At 37.0% G+C, this 19,186-nt stretch overlaps 1 protein-coding gene across 1 annotated transcript in view; it reads left to right on the forward strand.

The window, feature by feature from the left end:
• LOC136866856 (sperm-specific sodium:proton exchanger) overlaps window positions 1-19,186 on the forward strand; it is a 268,108-nt gene that overhangs the window by 33,130 nt on the left and 215,792 nt on the right. The gene's annotated exons all lie outside the window — the stretch shown is intronic.

Below are 19,186 nucleotides of genomic sequence, written 5' to 3' on the forward strand. Positions count from 1 at the left end.
ATTTTGTCTTGTCTTTCCCTTCATAATAATTAGCACTGGCCTCTAATGCTCCTTGTTCATCAGCATCACCGTTGTCATCTTGTTCTGTTTCCGAGTCACCATCTCTTGATTCCAGAAGATCGTCACTGTTTGTGTCACTTTCGTCTTCAAAATTCTCATGTAACATATTATCATCTTCATCCAGCAACAGTCGTTGGACATCCTCCATATCTTTTGCTCTGTCTGAGTTAAAATGTTCCTTCCTACTGGCCATAATGTATGGCAAATATAAAATAAAGAGGAATTGGGACGTAAGTAGTCGCAATGTGCCTGTGAGGCACCAGGCTTATATTGCACTATCTACATGCTTACGTGGGAAATTACATCAAATTTAGGGTAAACAAATAATTTAACTACTTGCAGATCAGCAATTGTTTGCATCACTTTGAAACATCAATCGCAACGGGAACAGTCGCAAAGATCTACCAGATCAGACGGAACACTTCTGGCTTATGGAGCGAGTGAACACAGACTGCCTGTCACATGACTAACGAACATGGCAAGGAGTGAGGCTAGTCAGAGGATGAGAATTGTAGGTCCGTGCATTGGAGCGGTAGCGACCGATGACTACAGCCTGTGCCTGTCAGATCAGTTGCGACTGACGGAAGGTTAAGTTAGTCTGCCAAGATGCTCCACAGTCACACTTTAGGGATGGAATCTTACCGTTTAAACAGCAAAAGAGTCAGGAAGGGCGTCTGTTCGTAAAAACATGGCATATAAATTCATTTCACCTCATCCCCGACCCCATATCAAGAAACAGGACTAAGGGGTATACATACATAAATCCAATCTAGAAAACTAAGAATAACGGCAGAGATAATTTGTCGTGCTGACCACATGACACCTCATAATCTGCAGGTCTTTGGGATGAGCAGCAGTCGCTTGGTAGGCCAAGGAACTTCAGGGCTGTAGTGTCATGGGATTAGTTAGGTTAGGTTATTTACACATATATATAGTCTACATATGGTGCACTCAGGGAAAGCTACAGATGACATTAATCTAGGCCGAGTGGCTCAGACGGAGGTGCTGGCTTTCTGAGCCCAAATTGGCAGGTTTGATCCTGGCTCAGTCCAGTGATATTTGAAGGTGCTCAAATATGTCAACCCTGTGTTGGTAGATTTACCAGCATATAAAAGAACTCCTGTGGGACAAAATTCCGGTTCTTTGGCGTGTCTGAATACTGTAAAAATAGTTAGTGGGACATACAGCCAATAATATTATTATTATTCTTGTTGTTAGAAGATATTAAAATTCCTCAGAACTGTGAAAGCAACTAAGCTGTATATTTATAGTATCGAAGTAGAAGATAAAAATAATATTTAAAAGAAAAGGGTTGGTGCTTCACTTAGGAGTTAAATACAGTGTTATCCTAATTCTTGCTTACTTAATACGTGGAGTAAAGAGTAGAACCACAATCAAGATAACCACCAGTTTAGTTTTGTTTTTTACATAAATATGTCTTGTAACTAGAGGTCACCTGAAAATTGCCATTACAGAAGTTAGCATCGCAAAAAGTGTGACGGAAGTGTAACCCTGACAACTGTGCAGGCTGTGATGTAAGATAAGGATGGATGGCTAACTATGTTACCTAGCAACTGCACAGGAAGAGAAAAGATTCCATTAAACCAAATACAGTAGAGACAATACACGACACTGAGCGAGATATCGAGGGACAGCTATTGGAGCTCACTCCAGCGGTAGACCTGAACGGTACTGATTCTGTCATAAGAGCACGTGTATTTTTGTGTGAAGTTTTTGGTGTTATTTATGTGTTTTCAGTGAGTTGACATAATTAAATAGTAGCGTGTGTCATTCCTTGATATCTCCTCTCAACATGAGGGGAAAGGTATGTGCTGTGTTTGGCTGCAGTAATTACAAATTAGAGAAAAATGCGCGATCATTCTTTAGGTTCCCTCGTGACAAGAACATGTAAGTAATATTGTGTTTGCATATATATTCTTCCAGTGACAGAGATTTTTATAGTACTTCTAATCTTCTGACCTGCTCAACCCATGTTTTAACGGGCTTAAAATATAATACGCATATTTTATTGTATAGTGCAGCAGTTAACCTTCTATACCGATGTGTTGTTATAGGTGTGATCTGTGGGTTTTGAAATGTCACAGAAGCGATTTGGATAAAGTGTACAAGAAAGAAGGGACGTTACGCTTGTATAAGAATTATAAGATCTGTTCAGATCATTTCCAGGCCAGTGACTTTAGAAATCCTCGACAATACAGCCAAGGGTATGTTACATTTTTGCTCTAATTGTACGTAAATATTCCTTAAAGCATCACTATCGACAACATTTTCATACTTTTCTTTCTTTATCCCTCTTATCAGATTAAAGCCGGGATTTTATAGATTATCTTTCTGTTAGTAGGCTTCATGTTACGAGGAAAATTGTCCAGCTATTAAATGTTAATTCGCCGGGCTGAGTGGCTCAGACGGCTAAGGCGCTGGCCTTCTGACCCCAACTTGGCAGGTTCGATCCTGGCTCAGTCCGGTGGTATTTGAAGGTGCTCAAATACATCAGCCTCGTGTCGATAGATTTATTGGCACGTAAAAGAACTCCTGCGGGACTAAATTATGGTATCTCGGCGTCTCCGAAATCCGTAAAAGAGTAGTTAGTGGGACAAAAAACATTATTATTATTATTATTATTATTATTAAATGTTAATTCATTGCATCATATGTGTAAGGAATATCTTTCTGTTAGTAGGCTTCATGTTAAGAGGAAAATTGTCCAGCTATTAAATGTTAATTCTTGCATCATATGTGTAAGGAATGTGCCGATATTTTTATTGACAAGTGTTTTAATGTGATGATACAATGTTTTTAAATGAGAAAAAAGACAAATCCAACCGTAAGAGTTCAGGCAGGAATGCTAAAGCTAAAAAAGTAATGCATAAATGAAAGATCAAGCCATTTCACACCAGTCCATTTCACTTCTTGTTTATATGTCTAATTTCATTTTTTGAATAATGACCTTTTAAATAATTCTTCATTCATTTATCCAGAATTGCTTTAGCAAACTTCAAAGTTAATATCTCAATAACACTTTCTTTCTAGACGTAATTTATTTATCCATTTCCGTATATACATTTCCATTGATATTTGAATTTAGCGCGATTTGTTCAGGTCAAGTCACTAGGAGCGCCACCGTCGAATTGTCTCCCATTTTAGCAAGGCGAAATCCGTAAGTGTCGTGTATAGTCTCTACTGTATTTGATTAAACATACAAACCAGATAACAAGAAATAGAGCACACAGTAAATTAGCAGCCATTGATGGATGGCCATGACCGAGAGACATATTTATGATCGTTTGATTTTTTGCAAAAGGCAATTTTTTTTGGGGGGGGGGGGAGAGGTTGATTGAAGGGGTAAAACAATGTGACTACCAGCCCCAGTTATTATTTTTAATAACTACAGTTTTTGGTAATGCTGAGGTGCCAACAATTTTTTCCTGCAGGAGTTTCTTTATGGGCCAATAAATCTATCAACATGAGGATGGCATGTTTGAGCACCTTTAAATACCACATGGACCCACCAACTTGGGCTCAGAAGGTCAGTGCTCTACTTTCTGAGCCACTACGACCATCTTATTGTATTATTATTATTATTATTATTATTATTATTGTATTTCCCTTCAAAACAACTGCCACCACCACCACTACCATGCTGGGATTCAATCACTTTGATGGGCAGCATCTGAAATTCTATGGGGATTATACAAGCCAATATTGGAAGGAAAAAACAAGAATTATAGTTAGAGCATTTATTTTATTCAGATAACTTTCATGACAATGACATTAATTTTAAAAATATATCATTTCACATAAATATAATAATATATTGTTAATAAAATATTTAACAAATATTTGCTTCATTTTAAGAAACATCCATTATTTCATATAAATAATTTGGTATTAAGGTCCTTTTTATTTTGCAACATAGTGATACTAAGTGGAATGACTAGGTAAACATACACTCACAATACTGTTTCCAGTTCTACACACAGATTCACCCTGAGAATCAGACAATGACAAAACAGGAAGAGAAAAGATTCCATTAAACACACAAACCAGATAACAAGAAATAGAGCACACAGTACAAATATATTTACAAACTGCCAGAGCACATAACAACAAGGTAATTTCCTTCAAAGAATTGAATCACATCCTAGTTCTTCATACTTAGCACCATCTTTGTTTATATTACCAACCCACAAAACTAATTACATTTTAAAGCTGCTATAATATAGTAGTTTGCTTTCAAGGTCCTAGGTCTAAAATTATACCGGAATTCAAAATAATGATTTTGCAATGGGTACACACACTTCAGATCTCTAGTAATGATTGTATTTCTACTTTTGAACATTAATCTAAAGATGAAAGCCTTCTTTTAATTAATATAATCCCCCTGAAAACTTATGGTGCTAGTTCACATTCCCTTTCATGTCCAAGTATGAATACCAGAATAGCAAGAACACTAAACTTATAAATAACACGAATTCCAACTATTCTTATTTATAACAAGAAACAACTTCCTTTCAATCTAAAACATATTCACACACCAACATTAATAAGAGGAAACAAATTTCCTAAAATATCTTAGTTTGTAAAAACTTGACAAACTTCTCATCTAGCACACTTCAGCACATACAGAAAAACCTATGAAGCCATGTTTCTCAGGTAAGTTGACCTTGGCCACCCTCATAATGTCTTCCCCAAGGTCTTAACTTCGAGAATATTATTAATAAGGTTACTGTTGCTTTAAACCAGAGATTCGTTCTTAAAAAGCTCTCCTGTTCATAGAAGTTGGTAAGATATTGACCTTGTCTGTCTCTGGAACCAAGTCCATACCTGCTGACCACAAGTCTTGATAAGAAAACACCCACAGGTACTCCATATTACCATAAATATACAAGAAATTCAACAAGTGAAACAGTTCAGGTATCTGTAACTGTAAAGCCAGGTCTCCACTGATTAACATTTAACAATAACATGTTAAAAATAACATGTTGATTTTTACATGTATACGAACATTTGGTTCATAGTTGATTTAACATGTTAACTTGATATGATGAAGTTAACATATTTAACATGTTGGTGTGTTTTCCAGGGGACTGGAAAACATGTTAAATCAGTTCATTGTTCGTGTTGTATCAGCATGGCTTCGGCAAAGTTCGTACAGGTAAACTACATTAAAAACATACTCAAACATTCTCAGAAAGTTTTAAAATCCAAACCAGTCTTCTACTTTAAGCTCATTTGGAATGTCATCCACATTGTGCCTTCTATTCAGATATTGTCGTACTCACATTCTCCTTTCCTTCCTTCTCAAGTCTCAACAAGGGTCGATTAACTAGCTGTGTATAAACAAAGGAAGTCAAATTTAACATATTTATAAGTGTGGACACAATAAATGAAACAGTATTTAACAGTTAACATGTTGGTGGTGTCATCAGTTAACATGTTGTTGCTAAATGTTAATCAGTGGAGATTGGCCTTAAGGCACCTCAGTCTGTTGAAACTAATTCAGTATGATATAAATTTAGAAACTACCTGGAAGAAGAAAACACTATCAATTAATTAATGATACCTTTATCAGAGGATTTCAAAATTTATGTTACGCTGAATTAGTTTCGACTGACTGGAGAAACTCACAAGTTATTTTTTTTCTCTGCTAGTGGTTTAACGTCGTACTAACACATCAAAGGTTTTTAGCCATGTAAGGATTGGTAAGGACTAGGATAGGGAAGGTAGCAGGTATGGCCTTAGTTAAGGTACAGTTCCAGCATTTGTGTGTTGTGAAAATGGCAAACCACGGAAAACCATCTTCAGGGCTGCCGACAGTGGGATTCGAACTCACTATCTCCTGAACACAAGATCAAAGTTACGCGACCCTAACCGCACGGCCAAGTCACTCGATACAGTTATAAATTAACTAAGTTGAAACTGGAGAAAAATGGATTCCATTATAACAAAAAAAAGTTCTTCAGTCTGTCAAAGACTAATTTAGGATAAAATACATTTAAATAAACCCGAAAAAGAAAACATTAAATATTAGATTATACCTGAAAAGATACCATTAATTAAAAACAGAATTAGTTATTTCATTTTTGAAGAAAATAGTATCTGATGGAACTGTTCTCTTTGTGTTCAGGCCTCTTCTGCTGCTCTCATGCAAGTTGCAAAATTCTGGTAGAAAACAAAGTATCGGGTTAATATTAGAAAGTACAAATAGGTAAAGAAAGCCTCCATACCAATGCTCCATAGAATTAATTATCTGATCTTGGACAAACTTTCACACTGCTTCCATTAGTATTTCCCTTATTTTTTATATTGGAAACAGGTATAGAACATAAAAATCTTGTATATAATATTCTGAATTGTTCTAAATATACATATGTCCAACCCTTGTCCTGCTTCTCTACAGGGTCGGGTGTGAAGTGAGATTAATCTTCATAGCAAGTTTTTATGACCGGATGCCCTTCCACACGTCAACCTCATCAGAGGAGTTAATGAGATGAAATGAATGATGTGATATATGATAGTAGGAAGGGAGAGGTGAAACCCGGTGCCAGCACATAGCCTACTCCTGTTGAATAGCAGCAAGGGGTCTGCTCAAAGCTTTATGTCCCCATCCGATGGACGAATCACCACCAAATGGCCTTACTCCACATGAGCATTGCGGAGAGGTTTGGAATTTAATCCAGGCTTTTGACATGCGTTCAAGTGATTAAAACTGTATACTAACACCTCTCCTACCCTACTAGCCAACATTCTAATGGTGTTTTTTTTTTCTACCAACCGGACTTGAACCAGCTAACCACGGAGTAGGACCATATAGACTTCACCATGCCTTGAATTGTTCTGAATAACTTTGGTCATTAACAATTTTCCTGTAAAAACCAACTACATACAATAAAGATACACCAAGTTTTTTGTTCTAGGCTCCCTCTGAAGCTACCTTTCTGTTGATATTTTTTTAAACAGCATATAGTTAAGATCCTTCTTACTCTTATCCTAAACTTAAATACCAAGTTTCACGAAAATCCATCAATCCATTTTCCCAATATGCTGTAACAAACAGACTGAGAAAAATTAAACTGAACCCAAATAGGCCATTCTGTCGAATACTGGATACTAGCCGCACTTAAACGACTGCAGCTATCGAGCTCGGTGCTATTTAGGCCCACACTATTCTGAATAAACTGAGCAAAATGGCCGTGCAGTTAGGGTCGCACAGCTGTGAGTTTGCATTTGTGAGATAGTGGGTTTGAATCTCACCACCAGCAGCACTGAAGACTGTTTTCCATGGTCCCATTTTCACACCAGGCAAATGCTGGAGCTGTACCTTAATTAACGCCACAGCTGCTACCTTCCCAATCCTAGCCCTTCCCCATCCTCCCATTGCCAAAACCTTTTGATGTGTTAGTGCAATGTTAAACAAGTAGAAAAAATATGAGTAATGTAAGAAAAATGTGCACAGTACCTTAAAATAAGTTTTGTATCAGTTTACCATGTCCCATGTTATACCCATTAAATACAGTACTACATAAAGTATCTACATTGTACACATTTTCACAGGCCATTGCAAATTCTCTGAAATAAGACCACCTCTCTATGTTGTTTGACTGGAGCCAAAGGTGATCAATTTACACAGTCTTTACTGTAAGATCAAAAAAGATCTAATATAGTACGGTACCGTAGTAAAAATACAGGATAACAGATATAAGTTTATTTTTAAATGTTTTCAGAGGTAAATTGTAATACAAATTATTTGTAACTGTTCTCTATAGCCATTTTAACCATATATTGTCTGAATTCACAATTCAATTACATGAAAAATGACTAAATGTCACTATGATAAATTGTATACAGAAGTAGAAAATCATGATTAGTTAAATATTAAAGGTAGTCAAGATACATTAGTAAATAAAATAATTAACAAATGTGTCAATTTATTCTGAATTCTGCCTGACCTAATATCCATTTCCATACAACTGAGTATTTCCATGACTGTGAGACTTTGAATTTTACAAAGTATTGTACTCTGATATGTATTTCTTAAAAAAAAATAACAACCGTAATTACAACAATAATAGTGATTAAATCAATGGCAACTCTCTTTAGTTCTGACTGCTTTGACACTTTCTGCTAATATATACACATTTCACACATATTTACTGAAAAATATTAAATATGAGACAATGCTTCAATAATAATAATAATAATAATAATAATAATAATAATAATAATAATAATAATAATAACGACAACAATAATAACCACCTTGGGTTGCTAATTCTATTCACTTGGAAGATTTGCGCAGTCACTACATTAACAAAGAACAAGCAAGCTTGAAGTTTTAACAGACTGTTGACATTTTAATCACAGTACCTCCATTTTTTCATGGAATTCAAAATGTAGAGATGTAACTTTTCATTTAAAAGATTCCTCATACATTAGTCAAGATTCAAACCATGTTCTTGTAGGTGAGAAGCAGTGATAAAGTCACTCGGCTATCACACTGTCCCTATATCAGATAATGAGAAAATACCACAATGACATTTCACAACTAAACAGAGTAACATACTCTAAGACAAATTAACATTTTACAAAATATACAATTTTGACCCTAAAGTCATAAACCATTAACTAGCTGATGTGAATCTTCCACTGTACAATCCTTTTGAAAAAAAAAAAACTGCTTGAGAAAAGCCTCAAAATATTTTATTCATGGGGTCTTTTTTCTTATTTGGAATCACAATGTACTGCAATAATAATAATAATAATAATAATAATAATAATAACAACAACAACAACAATAATGGCACGTGGCCTCCAGGTAGGCCTTGGGCAGGTCTTTTGAACTGTCTATGAGGATTAAATCTAATGCTGGAGATAGAACTAACTCCCAGTCCCCAAGCCAGAGGAAATTACCAATGAAAGTTAAAATTCTCCAACCCAGTTGGCACCCCTTGGACCAATGGCAAGCAAGCTAACCTGTTTGCCATGGAGCCGGACAGGACTTTTAATGAAGTCCTAATAGAAAAGACAAGTTACCCAGGAAAGATAACTGCCCATAGCTAAGGATTACTCTTCACACCTTGCCAATCAATTAATGAAGCATTAAGAAGAACAAAAGGAACCCATTTGGTTTATCATTGTCATTACTTGGCAATCTCTAGCTCTGAAGACACATGCTGTCTTACCAAGTTGCCTCCATCTCGGTGTATCTACCACAAGGTCTAACTGGTTTAAGTTGTTCTCCAACAGATCCTGGTATTTCAATCTTGGTCGACCAGGGCAATGTGTTTTTTGTAATATTCTCTTCATGCTAGGTCTGGACATTGCCTTTTCTGGGTATCATTTCATCATGGCCAGTCCACTGTATCCATCTGCTTCTCAAGATGATCCGGTCTTCACCCATCACACTATAAAGCTCTTTGCTCTCCACTTCCACTCTTATTCATCTCAGATATCGGGCAAGTTGGCCGTGCAGTTAGGAGCATGCATCCGGGAGATAGTGGGTTGGAATCCCACTGTCGGCAACCCTGAAGATGGTTTTCTGTGGTTTCCCCATTTTCACACCAGGCAAAGCTGGGGCTGTACCTTAATTAAGGCCACGGTTGCTTCCTTCCAACTCCTAGGCGTTTCCTATCCCATCATCGCCATAAGACCTATTTGTGTCGGTGCGACATAAAGCCACTAAATCACAAATATTATAATAATTGTGATTTATGTCATCTTCAATACGGAACCAAAATGAGAATAGTTACTTGTAAATAAAGCCACTAGCAAAAAAAAAAAGCATCTCAGACAGGCATGAGGATTCATCGCATCACACTCCTTTCAAAATTGTCAAACTTATCTCAGACGGTTTTCTTAACTGTCCATGCTTTGGAGCCATAGAGTACAGCCTGTCAAATGATAGTGTTGTAGGTCTTGATCATTGTTTGAGATGAAGAACTTTGGATATCAGTGTAATTTCACAGGCTAAAGAAACATCTCTTGCCTGAATCCTCTCCTTTATGTCCAAGTCCACTTTGTTACATGTGGTAAATACTCCCAGATACTTAAATTAATAACCTGGTTTAGGATCTATTCTGCTTGCATGTAGTAGAGCCTGGTCTTGCTGGGATCTTGACATCAGCATGTACTCAGTCTTATTTTCATTCAACTGTAGTTTCACCTTTACAGCCTGTTCCATGATAGCTTCTGTCATCTCTTTCAGCTCTTCCTTGTCTTGGCTCACCACAAGAATGGCATCTGCATAGGTTGTCCAATTTTTTTCTTCTTCAGTACTTCATCCATCCAGTGACCTTTTCAGCACTAGATTGAATAAAAGAGGGGATAGTGCATCACCCAGTCTCAGACTAAATTTCACTTGAAACCTTCATGTCATCCCTTTGCCATACAACATCGTCGCTTCTGACCCTTGATTGCACATTCTTGTTAAACCGATCAGCTTCTGCAGTACGTTAAATTCACTCATGATCTTATATAGACTATCACAGCAAATTGTATCATACACCGTTTTGAAGTTAACAAAGAAGGTGTTAATATCTATGCCATTTTCATAATACTTTTCCCAAAGCTGTCTCATGGCAAACAGTGTATAAAGACATGGAATTTATTCTTGTTCTTTAATATTAAAATGAAACCTCTCAGTAAAAGACACCATAAGGACTAAAAAAACTGTCCGTTAAAGAGGGGTGTCTACTCAAGAGAAGTTACGAGAAAATATCATTATAGTAAAAATAAATTAGGAATGCATAGTGCTATGAATGCAACACAAACTCTTTTACATTACTCTAAAGACAGGAATACATATGTACTATATTCAATACACTTCTGCTGTGATACGGTAGGTGGAAGAGAAAAAGAAACACTAAACTGAAAACCTGTACAGTATTGAGCACACTGTACACCATTACACTGTGTTACAATGAAGATAAATGTTAGTTTCTGAAACTTCACTTCAATACTGTACATGTAACAATCTGCAGAAAAAACATCATCACATTTTAAAAAATCCTTAATGTTTGTTTCTTTTGTTCAATTATTTTTAACAATGATTTCACCATGTATTTCTTGTGTCAAATTTATACTTTTTTCAACATTTCAAGCACAATAGAATTCTTTCAGTCGCTTAACAATGCCCCAAGTCTTACAGAGTGACGATACTGACCACACACCAATTTCCCTATTCCCGCCAACGGCCGTAGTTATGTTGAAACATCGGATCCCGTGCGATCTCCGAAGTTAAGCAACATTGGGCGTGGTCAGGAGTTGGATGGGTTGCCACGCGCTGTTGGTGGGGGGTAAGGGAATGGAGGAGCGGAAAGGAACTGGCCACCCTACCGCACGTAAACTCCGGCTCAGGATCACCTCTGCGGAGGTACGGACCTGCCTTCAGGCAGAATAACCCTTACCTTACCTTCAAAATTGGTGTTAACATAGCCTTCACTGATGCAAGAATCATAATCTTCATTATTGTTCTTCTTGTAGACTTGGTAAATTAACTGCTGTGTGCTTCTGTGCTGTCCGATATAACAAGATTCTCTTTCATGATTTTTACTATCAGAAGGAAACCCAGATTTTCAGGCAATATTTACAAACTGTTGACAATGTAATGTCTTTCTAGGCATTATCCTTGAGACAGCTTGGAGAACATGTGTTCTGCCCACAGGCAGGTTTTCACATGGCAGCTCTCTATCTTCTGCCATCCTCTTCAGATCCTTGTTGTTCGGTGTTCGATGTTAGGCCCCTTTAAACAACAAGCATCATCATCATCATCAGATCCTTGTTAAGTTCCTCCTTCTTTGATGTTGTCTATCATCTTGTACCTTCTCCTTCCTCTCAGTCTCCGTCTGCAAACTAATCCTTCCAGTGCTTCCATTAACAAATACTCAAAAAGTGTCCCATCCAATTCTTTCTTTATGTTATAACTTGCAGCAATCTTCTCTTCTCACCAACCCTTTCCAACTTTTCCATTTCTCACTCTTTCCATCCAGCTTATTCTCTCCATTCTTCTCCACATCCACATCTCAAATGCCTCTAGCCTTTTTTTTTTTTTCATCTTCTCAATGTCCACATCTCTGCCCCATATATGCCACACTCCAAACAAAGCACTTACCAAGTCTTTCGAGAATAATTGGTCTTAAGAGATGCAGCTACGCCAGAATTCTGCAAAGAGGAGGGGCTCTTCAACATGCTAGTAAATCCTCTTACAGGTTTCTCACATTTAAGTATGCTTAAAAACCAACTGACTGCTGGAATTTGACCCCACAATCTTGAGCCACCCAGTGGGTGGAGGCAATAGAATAAATCCACGGTATCCCCTGCCTGTCATAAGAGGCAATTAAAGAGGGGACCCCAGGAAGGGTTCAGAACTTAAGAGTGAGGGTTGGTGACCGCAGGTTCCCTAGCTGTATCAGCTCACTTTCGTCTCTCCTTTCCAAATTCCCTTGATCAAACTCTTGTTGTATTCAGGAGATAACGGGTTCGAACCCCACTGTCGACAGCCCTGAAGATGGTTTTCCGTGCTTTCCCATTTTCACACCAGGCAAATGCTGGGGTTGTACCTTACTTAAGGCCAGGGCCGCTTTCTTCCACTCTTAGATTTTTCCTGTCCCATCATCGCCATAAGACCTATCTGTATTGGTGCGACGTAAAAAAACTCTTGTTGTCTTCTGAACCTAACTGTATTAGGTTTGCAAGGCCTAGGGAGTCTTTAATTTTCATGCCTTTCTTGGCCCCTTCCTTTTTCTTTTTTTTGCCGATACTCTTATTCTTCAAAGGATCGGATCTCTTCCATTTTTCTCTTGATTAGCGTTACGATAGGATGATTGCCTAGTTGTACTTCCTCTTACAACAACAATCACCCTAATACAACAACAATCGCCACAACTTTGCCTGGGAAATGAGTACCTAACCACCTGGTTCAAAAATGAAGTACAGAGCTATACACTGAATATAATAAAACCCCAAAAATGTCAATAATAATAATAATAATAAAATGAGAAAGGACATGGAGGAAATTGGCATCAATCCAAAAAGAAATTAACACAGAGATGTTTTGAGCTAAAATTGATAAATTCAAGGGATTCCAGGAAAAGCAAAATGAAATGTCCAAGAACATATTGTCAGAGGAGAGAAAGAGGAACCACAGCGAAATGAAGTTCTGGAAGAAGGAAAAAGGACTAACCAGCAAGTTTACTGTGGTCCAAAGTAGGCCAAAATTGAAGAAATAATAATAATAATAATTGTATGGGCTCAGTTACCATGTGCAAGCATTTTGATCTGATGCTACCTAGACTGACTATGTGTCAATTTTTATGTTCTGTTTTACTCTACCAGCTGGCAAAGTAAACCAGATCTTTCTTGGGCTATCTATGGCCGAGTTTTAATTAACTTTGTTGGGTAAACACCAAATGTGTCCCCGTATATCTTATACATGCCAACACCAAACAACATGCAGTGTCATATAGACTTTTTTTCCTGCCCTTCAAAAATCTGACTACCTCTGCAGGTTTGATTGAACTTGTAGTCTTGGGATGTGGAGACTGATACACTATAATGATCCACAGAGCGAGATCCAACATTAGGTAATATGAAGCTACCTGACTGCACAGCTAATTAAGAACAATAATGAGAAACAGATAATTGTATCAGCTAGCAAAACTAAGAGCAGTAGAATCATGTGTATAAAAGAAAGCACAGAAATATTAAAAAAAAGAGAAAGGTAGAAGAAATGATTTAGTACCTACTGGGAAATTTATGCTAGAAGAATTATGTATGCTACACAGGAAATACCATGTATTGGATTTTCTTTTCCCAATAAAATTTGATGGTTGACAATTTTAATCTTGAGTTTTAACTCAAACCCAAGTTACATCCAAACATCAGATAAGAGAAATATTGTTTGTACGAACTGATTAAGAGGCCGATCTTTTTATTCCCTAATAGGGGAGGCTATCAGGTGGATTATCTCTCTTGAAAGAGGCCAGTTAATGAGAAAGTGTGTAAAGGTGTCACCTACATTAAGATTTCTGAAAGAAAAGGATACATTTAAAATTCCAAGAGAGGAAGAATTCCGTACAATTATCAGCTTGTAGTTGGTCCGTTATTGGACATTATGAATTTTCCAGCTAACTCATTCCTGGCTGCCAGCGTTTTGCCCCAGTGTGCTAAATGAGGCTCATCAGTTAGTAAATAGCACACCTACCAAGACGCATGGCTAGTGCATACCGCGAAGGCTACCATGTAGGCTACTTGGAGCCACCGGGAGTGCCAATGCACTATGAGAGACTTTGTCTCATTTTCAAATATTGATGCCTGCCTGGCCATCAGATGGTATAGATGTTGATTCCCATAGGGACCTGAAATATTTGTCCCGAATGAGTACATTTATAATACCATTGTATATATATATATATATATATATATATTTGAACAACAAATGACATAATCATTGGATGGGTACAATGTGACAGAAAATATGTTTTATAAACTAAAATAATGGCAACAGATGCCCTTTAGCAGTGTTCTGATATGTGAGAAAGAAATAGAAATTGTAAAACATTTTAAATACCTTGGAGAAACTATAACATACAATTTAAATGAAAAAAATTCTTGGACAGAGAGAACGAATAAATTATCCAGAGCCCAAAAAGTAACCAGAAATACATACAAGACATGTTTGTCAATAAGTACAAAATTGAAACATTATAAGACTGTAGTCCAACCTGAAATAACTTATGGAAGTGAAACATTATTTAAACTAAAGCAAAAGAATAACATAGACAAAATTTTAAAAATAGAAAGAAGAATAGTAAGAAAATGCTTTAATAAGCAGTACTAAAAAGGAGACTGGTGTATCATCCCAAATTCAGCAGTATGTCAGGAAAAAACCTGTAACGGATTTTATAAGAAAGAAGAGAATGTCATTCTTTGGCCATCTGTTGAGAACACAAGACAGGTTAATACACAGAATTTTGGAAAAGCTTTGGAAACAAAAGCAACAACCTGTCTGGATAAAAGAAGTAAAAGAAGACATGAAAGAATTAGACATAACACTGGAGGATTTAAAGAATAACTCAAACAAAGTAAATAAATTGAAGAATAGTAAAATTAGATTTCTACCAAAATGTGATAAAAGAGAAACAACTAAAAGGGTATTTTCAGAAGAAGAACGGCAATGAAGATCAGATAGAATGAAGAAATACTGGAAAAACAGAAAACATCATAGAAGACCGGACAGAAATTGACTACAGTGGTCCAATGCGGCCATAAAAGCACAATAATAATACAGTAATGTAATGCAGCTAAGTAGCTGGATTACAGCAAAAGAAAAAAAGAAACAGTATATATAGACTTACGTTAAAAGCAAAGCGAAGTCATTATATATATAATTAACATATAATTAATACCATTATTATAATAAATTTATTACAAATTTACTAATTCGGGACAAATATTTCAGGTTCCCTATGGGAATCAACATCTATACCAGTTATCAGCTTACTAAATAAGGAATGAAGATCAATGAGAGAATACCACTGTAATACCACTGAGATATGTAAGGAGAAAATATAAATAAACAGAAACCAAACTGATATAATGGGTACATCCTAAGGAGTAATAATGTAGATAAGGACTTATTCTAGGACAAAAAATGTGTTTAATTTCTGGGACACATGTCAGTGAGAAGAAAAAATATAATATTTAGTATGAAATGACCATTAATATGTAAAGTGTGTTGGTACTAACACCTGTTCATATTACTGTGCATGTACTGTTAACCTAGATTACAATAATATTTTATCGTAATTTACATAGTGTTTATAGTGCACCTTGGCTTCTGATATGGGCTAGAACAAATTCATTACTTTCATCGACCTGTCGGCTTTGATGTTACTGAAGTGACCGAGGTATGAGCGATGCTAATAACATCATTGCTTGTACAGTCAGTCCATTCTGAACGGTGTGAAAGTGCCGATCATAGGGTAGGTTGATGTGTGATGTCTTGGCAGACCTGCGACATTAACTTCTGAGTGAGGAAAGCAATGGGAAGCTACTTTGTCCCAGGGGATCCAACCAGTTTTTGGGCAGAGAACTCAAAATAGGTAACTGAAAATATTCCTTCTATATAGTCTTTGTATATGCGACCAGTCATAAATAAACATCCTGAAGGAAACATCATATAAGAATAAAATAATGGAGACTACCAATAAACAATCAAATGTTAAGAGCAAAGTAAATATTCAAACATACAAAATTGCTCAACTGAAAAATTACATGTAAAATCAAGCCTAAAAACTTACAATATATTAATACAATTAAAATACTGACAGATTATCATGATTAACCATTAACTGATGACATCAGTGTGTCATAGTTTTTTTCTGGAAAGAAAGGTGTTCTATAACAAGTTTAAAAATCTACAGATATGGATCTTTTGCATCCTTAAATGCTGACAACCTTCAACACAGGAGGTGAGCACCCATATAAACTAAGCAACCCAGCTGCCTTCCGATAGTAGAAATGGAAGGAGAACTATAAATGACATGATCACTGGATGGGTACAATGTGACAGAAAATATGTTTTATAAACAGTAATGTAATGCAGCTAAGTAGCTGGATGACATCAAAAGAAAAATAGAAACAGTATATAGAGGCTTACGTCAAAAGCAAAGAAAAACATCTCCACACAGGCCATGAAGGCCCTGGGAGGGGTGGGAGATAAAAGGCTTCCACTATCCGTAACCTTGGCACTTGGTGGGGTAGAGTAGTTAGCTCTACGCTTGGCCACCTTTGCTCCCAGGAATTAACCTGGTATGCATTTTTGGTGCAGGCTGAATGAACCTCAGGGTCATGCAAACTTCTGGAAGTGGATATCTCAATTCTTAAATTTTTCGGCTTCCTGATGGGGAATCGAACCCACGTCCTTCCGGGTGAACTGAGCAGGCCTTTACAGCCTTGGCCAAGCAGCTCCTTACTGACTTACATCGATAAGCTAAAAGAAAAAAATTCTTCCCAATTCATTGGATTTGAATCCTACAATCAGGTCTCCCTCCAGTTTTCTGTGATTTCCTTTTTTATATTTACATTATTGTTGATGACGTGTCAGTTCATAGAATTAATTAATCTTATTCAATTCAGGTGTTGCTTCCTTCCCAAACCTAGTTTCAATTAGACCAGACACCATAGAATCACAGGTGATCAGACAGAACGTACATACTGTAAACACATAGGGCTGTGGAACATGATATTCCAAGCCCTCAAAATGAAACAGGAATTCTTAGTATCACACATACTGAAAAAATGAATGAATCTATCTATTATTATTATTCACATTTCACTTGCCGTGGCTGTTCACCAATCAGGAGATAGACTGTTGTCAAATTCTCCCGACTGCTGTGATAGGAAGGTTCTTGTCATGCAGTAGGTGTTCAGAATGACATTTGCGGAAGTGTATAGGCGATGTCCAGATCGTGCAGGTGTTGTTGCAGCTTATTATGCACAAGTCCTTTGGCAAAAATGACTAAAGGCCTCACTGTTTCTAGGTCCATTTCCCACAGTTTTCGAACTTCTGCTGCGAGGTCAGTGTACTTTTCAATCTTCTGGACATAGGCCTGGTGGACATTGTGATCCAAAGGGGCCATCACATCCAGAAGATCAGCCTTCCTGAGCTGTGTGTTAATAAGGACAATATCTGGCCTGTTTCATAGTCCTGTCTGTCTGCACAGATCAATTCTAGTACAGCTTGAACCTTTCACTTTTGAGTGCATCAAATGGTCTGTACTCATAATATGAGATTTTCTCATCTATAAGTCCCAATTTGATTCCCAGCTCTTGGTGCACAATTTTTGCTATTTATTATTGGCTTATGACACTACACAAATATTACATAAGAATAATAAGCATTATAATACCAAGATAGATACAAAAACAATGATGAACACTGAGACAATCAACAATTCAAAAGAGGATTTCATAAAATAATGTCCAGATTGTCCACTTACTGCATGGCCTGCACTGAAGTTGTTGTAAATTCTTCCACAGATTTGGAGAATGCCCTTCTTTCACGCTGAGTGAAAATGTAACGGACTGTCTGCTCCACCTAACCCAATCGCAGCCAAGGGAAGATAGCAAGCCTCCCTTGAGAAGCGATGAAGCAAATCGTCCATGGCAGGTTCGAACCCTGCTGATAGCAACCCAAGTTTTCTATGGCAGATAAAAACCAGGAGGGAGATGGTGTACAATAAATAAAGGCTGCCACTCATGAAAATCATTCCTGCACCAATCGTTTTGTCATTAATTTGCAGCACTGAAGTTGTTTGAAAAGAATACTCGAGCTGTTTGAATCGAGGGACCTAGACTTCAGACGTTGAAATCCACCAGCTGTATCACCGTGGATAGGAAGACGCTGGTTCATTACTATTTTTTAATACTCTTGGACCAAGTTGTTCATTCTCTTTGGTCTAGGAGGTTCGATGTGACCGAGTTCAGACAGGCAGAAAAGAGGGGAGGATTGAACTGTGCCAGTGATAATCCACATGGTTCGATTCAAAACAACATCAATCTTCTGAACACGTAAGAACGGTATTCTGCTGCTGAATGAACCAGCCCAATAGCTGAAGCAATTTAAAAACTATTTTACATATTGTTTTTAATTGATTTAGACAAGTCAATACAAAATCAAATCAATAACCTATTATGGTTAAGTTTATAAACAATAGCTGAAGTGCAAAAGTGTGGACGCAGAGGCCATGTAGGGCCAGCAAGTTTGTGAAGAATGTTGTTCCTTGATGTCAATTTAGGAGCACTGTCAGTATACTATAATGTAGCAGTATGGCAAACATGTCAATAGGGTACATAATATCTTGTCTGTTTTAATTCTATGAACCAACACATCACCAACAAACATTTAAATGAAAAAAAAAAAAAAAGCAGCACCTTTCATTTATTTGGGAGATATCCTCAAAAGGAAACAGCAGAAATAACATTGTCTCAGATGAATCAGCACCATTAGGAAATAGTGAATTTCCTCTTATTCATTCCTTCACTACTGATCTGCTGTTACCTCCATTTGCCATTTGTTTTTCTCCAAGAATGTACCGTAACAAAA

This window comes from Anabrus simplex, chromosome 3, assembly GCF_040414725.1.
Source record: "Anabrus simplex isolate iqAnaSimp1 chromosome 3, ASM4041472v1, whole genome shotgun sequence".
Lineage (NCBI taxonomy): Eukaryota > Metazoa > Arthropoda > Insecta > Orthoptera > Tettigoniidae > Anabrus > Anabrus simplex.